Genomic DNA, 8856 nt, shown 5'->3' on the forward strand with positions numbered 1-8856 from the left:
CAGGTGAGGATTTCCTTGTTTTCCCTGTCCATTCCCTCCCAGCTTTCCAATGAGAGCCCATTCAGGAATGAATTCCTTACTCTTCCAAGTTTTTCCCTTTGCCTGGAAAAGGCTGGAGGACCCACAATCGTCATAAGAGGTAACAGCCATGGCTGTAAATGAGCTTGTGTTTTCTTGAACAAGTAATGAACAGAGAGGAAGGAAAATTAATGGGGGCCTCATCCATCACTTGTATTATTCGAGATGTATGCTTTGATTAAAGTACTTGACAGTGGTCCTATGTACACCAGGAACTACTCCCTCTGGAATGTTGCATGAGGTTGTATCTCTATTCAGCTGAGTTTTGAGGTGGGATTATCAGTGGCTCATCATAAGAACACTTGAGGCAGCTCAGACATGGATCTTCAGCTGGCAAAAGCAGGAAAGCTCTATGGAAAACAAGCTGTGCAGATTTGTATCAGCTGAAAAGCTGTTCCATATTTCTTCTTTCCATTTGTGCCTCCCCGGTTGGGAGGATCGCAGAGGTTCTGACTTGCTGTCTCCTCCCATGGGCAAACAAACATAAGGGAAGGTGTTCCAGCCCAAATAATGAACTGTAGCAGAATGCTTTGGTTTTATTAGCTGAATTCTTTCTTTCTTTTTTTTTTTTTTTTTAAGCTTATGAGTAAGAATAAAGTAGATGGAAAGCAAATCGAGCAGGGCTGTGTGAGTTTTGGCTACAAGCAACTTGCAAACTGTGAAGAATAAAAAAAGAAGTTGCTGATTTAGGAAGAAAAACACCATCTCCACAGGCACTTCCCCCAGCTGTGGGATTGAAGAGCAGCACATCCCCAGCGGGCAGGGATGACATTCCATGCTGAGCACACGGACACGGCCCAGCAGGGAGAACTCCAGAGCAGCACATGAGCCAGGAATGTACCTGTGAGCTGATTCCATCAGTCATGTTCAAAATCACTGGAAATGCCTCTTCCCTGCCAGTTTGATGGGGTCCCTCCAGCTCTGTGTCTCTGTGGAGTTTGAGCTTTGGCTGCCCAATGGACCTTGAGGAGGACAAACACCTCTGAGCTGTTGGAGGTCACACAGGACATCTGTATTCCCGCTGAGAATGGCATTTCTGCTGAGGAACTGTATGGAATCTACCTGAAGGCCATCAGGGACAGCAGGGTGGCCCTCGAGGGGCCAGCATTGCAGGGAAGAGGTGAAGCCCTGCCATCAATCCCTTGTCAAGGACTGGGATTCCCAGTCAAGGAAAGGGAGGTGATCACAGCACTGTGAACTTCACCCAAAGAGCTTCAACTGGGGCTCTGAGAGTTTATTTGGCTGAAAGAACCCCCTGTGGGACTACCTGAAATTACTGCCTTAACAGAAGACAAGGCTGAAAGCACCACTCTGAGCTTCAACAGAGGACTCTGCAAACACAAAGTCATAACAACCCACGTAGGATAATGTTGTTGATGTTCCAATAGTCCTAAGATTTATGAAAATAGCTTCTATTTACTCAGCTGGAGAGAGCCCTGTTCTCCTGAGTTTTGTTACCCCATAAAGCATTCAGAGGAGACCCCATAATCATTTCAAAGTCAGAAACATTAAGTGGAATAACAAGTATAAACCCTCTCCACAGTGACTTTGAAGTGCAAGAAGCATGGCCTTGTAGCCTGGAATATTATGGAATATTACTCTGCTTGGAGCCGGGTGGGAAGAAACAGCTCCCAGGCAGTTGTTTCAGGTGGTGAAAAGTCCGTAGTTTTCCTCCCACGGAAGAAGTTGGTCTAAAAGAAGTTAAAGTTGAGCAGTAAAATAGGTGATTAAATTCTCACTGAAATTCACAGGAGCTTTTCCCATGATACTGATGAGACTTGGATCCAGACCTCCTGTGACCAGGTACAATGATAAGGACAGCAGGGCACAGCCCCAGTGCTTCGCCTTCCTGTAGCCCAGGGCAGAATCCTCTCTGGAAAATGAGATCTTCTGTCTGCAGGACACTCACCTTCACCTCTTCCCAAACTGGGCATGTATCCTTTGAAAGACATTCCTGGGAAAGCAGTCCTCCCTTTTTCAAGGCAGAAATCTCTCTTCCAGCAGAGAACTCTGCCTCCAGGACATCTCCTTTCCCTGAGCACTGGCCCATTCGGGTTGAGCCCAAACAATGAGTTCCCAGAACAGGAGGGAAGTCAGGAGGATCTGGGAGAGGCTCCTTTAGAAAGATCCCAGTATGTGAGTGAGGGGACAGGGAGGGCCTCACTGGGGCTGGGCCAGGAGCCCAGTGGAGTCCAGTGGAGCCCAGCAGACCTGCAGCTGTGGCAACAACCCCACGGGTCACCTCCAGTTGCTGGGGGAGCCTGACTCCCCCTTGGACCTCAGCATTGGTTTTGTGCTTTTCCTGGCTGACTGAGAATCCCAGGAGTCCTAGAAGGGCTCCTGGAAGATTTGTGTGTTTGCTTTCTACAACCAAGAGCAGAAGAAAGCTGCTAAAAGGCCTTCCTAGTGCACCTCTGGGTAAGTGTCTGGGTTGTGTTGTGGGCTGTGTACGGTGCAGGAGATCTCCTGGTATTTCAGAACAAGAATCTATAGGAAGCAGGAGCTAAATCTTATCAGGTTGTGCTAAGTCTTATCAGGCCTTGCAAATCCTACCTAGTTCCTTTGCTGTTTTAGAGGAGGAATTATTCAGCAACCAAAGAATGTTGGTTTTTTCCCTATTGCAAGGGGCAGTGAGGTCAGGTAGTGGTTGTGTTTGGAGCTTTTTTTGAACCCTTTGGATCCTGCAAGGATGGCACTTGAGCAGAGCAGAGGACACTGTAGCAGGAGCCCCTTTGGCCTGAAGCGAGGGCTGTTCTATACCCACACAATTCTGCAGGGCATGCACAGCATTTAGAGAACCTGGGAATTGCTTCCCGCCCGTTCTGGCTGCCCTGGGAGAGCCCAGCGCTGCCGGGCTGTACCTGCTCTTCGTGGAACATCCCAATCCCTACCTGTGCCATCACCCGCGGGGGTGACCTGGTCATTGCTGCGAGGCCCCACGAGGTGGCAATAGCAGGACACGGCTCCCGTCGGGACACGGCTCCGGGTAGCGCTGCTGTCCGTCCTTTTGCCCCTGGAAACAGAGATTCGATTGAATCACAGAATCATAGAAGCAGCCAGGTTGGAAGGGACCTCTGAGATCATCAAGTCCAACCCTTGATCCAAGCCCACCGTGGTTCCCAGACCATGGCACTGATGCCACGTCCAACCTCATCTTAAAAACCTCCAGTGACGGAGAATCCACCACTTCCCTGGGCAGCCCATTCCAATGCCTGATTACTCTCTCTGGAAAGAATTTCTTCTTAATATCTAACCTAAACATCCCCTGGCAGAAAATATCGGGGTGCAAAATTCTTGCAGTTGGTAATTTCCACTTGGTCGATCTCTGTGAAACAAGTGCCTGGTGTGTCACTGGTAAAAGAGCACTTACAAATTTTGCTGAGAGTGTTTGGTACCAATTCCAGTCCCGGGGTTTGCTTCCAGTCCAGAGGACCCCAAGGGTTGTATCTACCTGGGTGTCACCAGTGCCCCTTTTCCCAGAGGTGCAGCACTCTCCTACTGACTCCCTTGGAGCTGTACCTGGCATATCTGGGATAGGGCTGGGAAGAAAGGATGTTAAATCTGCTCTGATGCTGCTTTACTGCTTGTATTTTTTCATATTATCTCTTTAAAGATATTTACCAAGCCACAGAATCTGTGGCTGGTGGTAAGTGAAGCCCTGTTCTCAACCAGATCCTTAATGTCTGTAATGCAAATAGGGATGATAAATCTCAGGATAATGAGTGTTACACTGCCATTCCAATGGTGCTGTCCCACCTCAGGAACAGACTCTCCACCCCAAACATATGAGGTGCTCTGTGTTTTGCACCACTGCCAAACAACAAAGCAAAGCTCTGAGGGTGGAAGGGTTTGGGCCAGGTCCAGCATGTGCATGTGCTAAGGGGGGAGCAGTGGGACATCACCTCCCAAACTCAAAATGTGCCCTAAAACACCTCCAAAACCCAGTGCACTGTCAGGAGGCACCACTGAGAAGTGCTCCCTGTAGAAAGCTGTTCCCAAACTTCTTCAATGCCCACAAGCAGTGGTCTCTGCAGGCCCAGGCTGAGCACCCATTAAACAGTGTTAAATGCTGGACAAACTGGGGTTTTTATAAATGCAGAGCAGAGACAAAGCAATTAAGACCAAAATCTATGAGTTCTGAGGGTTTTCCCCAGGGATGTCTCGGGGTCTGGGGGGGCACAGTGCATATTCCTTTCTTTACAGTTGCTATGGCTGGTTTCTGCCAGGAGAAAATTTAGAGCTTGGGCTTGGGGTCCACGAAAGCTGTGACCCTGGTGTGTTCCCAGCTGTGCTGAGCCCTGGCTGCAATGGCCCCCTGACCAAGCACACACAGCCTGCACACTCCACACTCCCCGGGAGCATCAGCAGGGAAAAGGGATCCTTTGGTCTAAACAAGTTCCTTTAATCCCGTTTGGCACAGCCCTCGTAGTCAGGCTGTGCAGAGAGCTGGGAACTGCTTTGTTTTGATAGCAGGATGAAAAATTTCCATGGGCTTTGTCCATGGCTGTGGATGGACAGGAGGTGCTCGGACGCTGTGGAATGTGGGTGGCAGCCTCTGTGGTTCCCATCTGAGCCCAGCTCTCCCCCAGGATTCCTGTTCAGAGCCAGGAGACAGCTGGATTTGACTTGCTGCTTGAAGCTTCAAGGTTGCCTGCCTGGCACTCTCCGTGAGGGGTTTCCATGGGCTGTGCCCAGCTGTGGGTGCAGTTCCCTCCATCCCAGCTCACAGATGGTGCCAATGGGAATCCTCACTGCCAGCAGGTGCTCTGAAAACACCTCCCCTCCTTTCCTGCTTGTGTCCAGCCCAGGAATCCCGACAGCCGGCACTGGAACAGTGCTGGAGTGATGCTGATGTTTTGCTGTTCTGAACAAACACTTGTGACTGAGCCAAAGTGAGCTGCCAGCTCTGCTGGGAGAGAGGATCCAGCATCAGAGGAGCATCTCCATTCTGCTCCTGGGTCACTGGCAAAAAATGACAATATTGGCCCCCAATGGGCTGGGGTGAGGTATTGGTGGCTGTTGCTGATTAGGAGCAGGATGTGTGTCAGACTTGAGGAGTGTTGCTCCCTCCAGACCTGGCACTGTCCTTACCCTGTGACTCCAGGCAGGCTGTGCTGACGTGGGCAGTTGGGTTTCCTCGCTGGAGGAAAAGGCAGCCCTTGCTGTCCCTTAGGACAGTGTGACAGGCACAACCCCTGTCAAGGTGCACAGCACTGCAAGTGTGGCCCTGCAGTGGTCACAGCACATCCTGCCTGCCCTGCTCCCCTGTGCCCTGAGAACAAACACGCTTTTGCTGCTTCAGGGCAGCTCAAGAGCCCAAAATATGGGGCTGTTTCCCCAGACAGGTGCTCCAAGTGACCCCTAGGCCACACAACTAACATTCATGGGCTATATCAGTTGACCAAGGCTAGGTTGGATGGGGCCTTGAGCTCCCTGGTGTCCCTGCTTGCAGTGGGGGTGTTGGACCCAGATGATCTTCAAGGTCCTTTCCAACCCAAACCGGTCTAGGATTCTATGATCCTACAACCAGACATCCCAGTTTGTATCTCCAGGCTGTGGAGCTCATAGTAAAGTCTGTGGGACAGCATGTGCTGGAGGCTGAGTGCCCTCCCTGCTGGGAGGGTTTGTCCTCCTGGGACAGCATTGGGAATTTCCTGACTCACCTGGGGGTGATGGGAAGGGATTGTAAAGACCAACTGGTCCAGAAGGGAAGAACTGCAGAGCAGCCAGGAATGGGGACGGGGAATGCAAATTTAAATTTCTAAAACTTTCATTAAATTTTTTAAATTTAAAAATTAAATCTTTAAAAGCAGTCAGAGGTTTTGTGCTGTGAACTCTGCACTGCCCCTGTCAATGGCATTACAGTAAACTTCTGCACAGCTCTGCCTCCAAACTGGGAGCAATGAGGAAAATCATCACAAACCTGAGCAAAGGACTGGTTCTGTGGGGAAGAGTAACTCTGAATATTGCTGGTCCTGTAACTGCTCATGGATAAAAGGTGGAGGTTTCTGATTGCTGAATTGCTGTGAAAGTTCAAATGGTTTGACAAAGCTTTGAGGGCAGCTTGGGAGCATCTTGAATATGAGACAAAAGAAGGGTTAGTCAGAGCCCCAGTGACCTGAGCACACAGGCTTGGGGCTGTTTCACTTCCACAAGGGGAAAAAGGTGTTTTACAGACCCAGACCCCAGCTGGGGGCCAGAGGGGCTTGGCCTTGGGACACAGGCCTTTCCCAGCTCTGTGCCACCATCCAGCAGTGCCTGTGCCTGGGGCACAGCCCTTCCCACCTTGGCCTGGCCCCTCCACAGTGCCTGGCTGTGGTCCCCCATCTCCGGGGATGGGAAGGGGCCTTCCTGGCTGGAGCAGAGCCGGCTCCCGTGCCGTGACCCACCTCGGAGCCCCCGCCTGCTGCGGGCCCCTGACCCCGGCAATCCCCGCTCATGGGGATATCGAGTGTTCTGTTTGTTTTGCAAGCGTAATTGGCCAAGACGCTGTGAAGGGAGGAGAGAGTGCTCCAGGGAGAGGTGTTAAAGAAATAGGAAAACATTATTAAGAGTGTTTTAAGTCAGCAGTTCCCCTTATTAGTGCTTTCATGGGGGAAAGGAGCCACTTTAGGTCTGTGCAGTTGCGTTGGGCCACCGGGTCCAGGCTCTAGTAGCCATCCTTGCAGGTTGATGACCTGCCTTGTGCTTCCCCTTAGCATCACCTCTGTCCCTCTTCCAAGCCATGCACCACCTTCCTGCCTTACAAATCTCCCCCTGTGGCTCCCTGTGCCCTGCTGCAAGGAATACTCAGAGAAGGAGGAGCCTTATATGGAATATGTGGTTTTGGGGATGATCCTTGTCCAAGGCAGGTGTTGGATAAAAAGAGAGATGACTGAGAGGAGATGGGGAACACCAGACGAGGGATATGGCCAGATGAGGAACAGTGCAGGGACAGAGGGAGGTGGTGCCTGCGTGAGGGGCTTTGCTGGTGTCAGCTCCAAGCATTCAGAACTTCTGCCTCCAAAAAAAAAATTAATGAACAGCAAAAATTTTTGAGAAAGGATTATTTTAAACAATCCCATGGTTGAGAATTTCTTAATTTGCTCCTGGGCAATAAACCTCCAGGCTTCTCACAGCTCACATTTCCCAGCCTGTCAGGGGGTCAAACATAGAGTGATGGAGTTAAATGAGAAATCAATCTCATGATTGTAGGAGTCAAGGTCTGGAGAGGAAAAACCCAAACAAACCGTAAATCGGAACAAAAGAAAGTGCCAGCTATTCCCAGGTTCCTGATAACATCACCAGAAGTGGCAACACTGGACTTCATGAAAAGCCTGGCTGAACTTTAGGGTCAGCCCCAAACAACGAGAGCTCTTTCCTTTGTCCCCTGGTCCCCGCATACCTGGGGAGTGACGTGTGGCTGCTCGGTGTGGCCGGGGTGCTGGGATCTGTGCACAGCTCTCCCATCCCACACAGACCCTGCACTGGCCCTGCCTGTGGTTAAACACACCCCCTCATGGCCAGGATGGAGGTGGCGGGGCTCTGACATTTCCATCTCTCTGCACGAAGCCTGTCAGAGGGAGCGGATCCTCCCGGCTCCCTGCAGGGGAGTGGCTCAGTTGTGAGCACGTTCTGTTGCGTCCCTGACTTTTCTCATCCCTGACTTTCCTCACCCACCCTGGCCTGTGTGCAATGTCATTCTCTGCTCCTGACAGTGTTGCACCCTGATCCCTCCAAACGTGTGCCAGGGCAGCAGGGATACCTGGGAGGTTTTGTGCAGACAGGAGCGGCACCAGGGTGGGAATGTCCCAGATCTCCATGTCATGGGGGCAGATGTGAAGCGACCCCAGGATTTCAGAGGTCTGTTCCTCAACCCCCATCCCACAGGAGTGTTTTTCTTCTCTTTTCTCTGTTTTCCATGGAAATAGGGTGTTTTTCCCCATTGCTGGGAGGCCCCTGGAGATGGGGAGGGGTCTGTGGGGAAGATCTTCATGGAAAACCTCATGGAATGTACTCGCTGTTTGTCAGACAGACACAGTCAATGAAAGGAAAGGGACCCTTGTCAGCCTTGAATAAGCTCCCTGCTTTACAGGGACTCCTGCCATGGACCTACCTGAGCTGAAGCAGGCTGTGTGCTCCCCTGAGGACACAGGTGCCACCTCCAGTGTCACAGTCACTTTCCTTTCTGCTCTTTATCCCCAGGAGCTCAGGATCAGACTGTCCATTTTCAGCCAGACTTGACAGGGATGTCCCAAAGGGAGTTTTTCTCTCACAAGCTTGGGAGAATTCAGGCTGCTGGAAGGAAAACCCTCCTGACTGCCTCTGCTGAGGGCTGCATGAACTGTTCCAGACACTGGAGACTCCACTTAGAATCATTTAGGTTGAAAAAGACCTTAAAGATCATTGAGACCACCTGTAAGAAGTGAGTCCAACATGAAGCAGCACAGCCTGGAATACCCTGTATCCAGGGAAGAAGCTTTAATGGAACCTCTGGCTCCCTGTGTAAAGCCAGTCTGTAGGAAACCCACTGCTGGCACCTCTGGAACTACTTGTATTTATTTGGTTGATGGTTTTAAATTACAAAAGAGCTTTTGTTGGTCCCTATTTGTCATTAAAACTGACTTGTGGTTTTTTGGGGGGTCATTTGCACAGGTAACAGCAGCACCTGCCAGGTCTGTGCCTGACCAGCCTGGCCAAGCTCTGCAGCCTCTGGAGGGGAAGAAATTCCAGATGCCCAAAGACCTCGGTGAGGAGAGGAGCTGCATGGAGAGCAGGGAAGGTATTGGAGTGTCCCAG

This window comes from Corapipo altera, unplaced genomic scaffold (assembly GCF_003945725.1).
Source record: "Corapipo altera isolate COAL_440 unplaced genomic scaffold, ASM394572v1 50, whole genome shotgun sequence".
Taxonomy (NCBI): Eukaryota; Metazoa; Chordata; class Aves; order Passeriformes; family Pipridae; genus Corapipo; species Corapipo altera.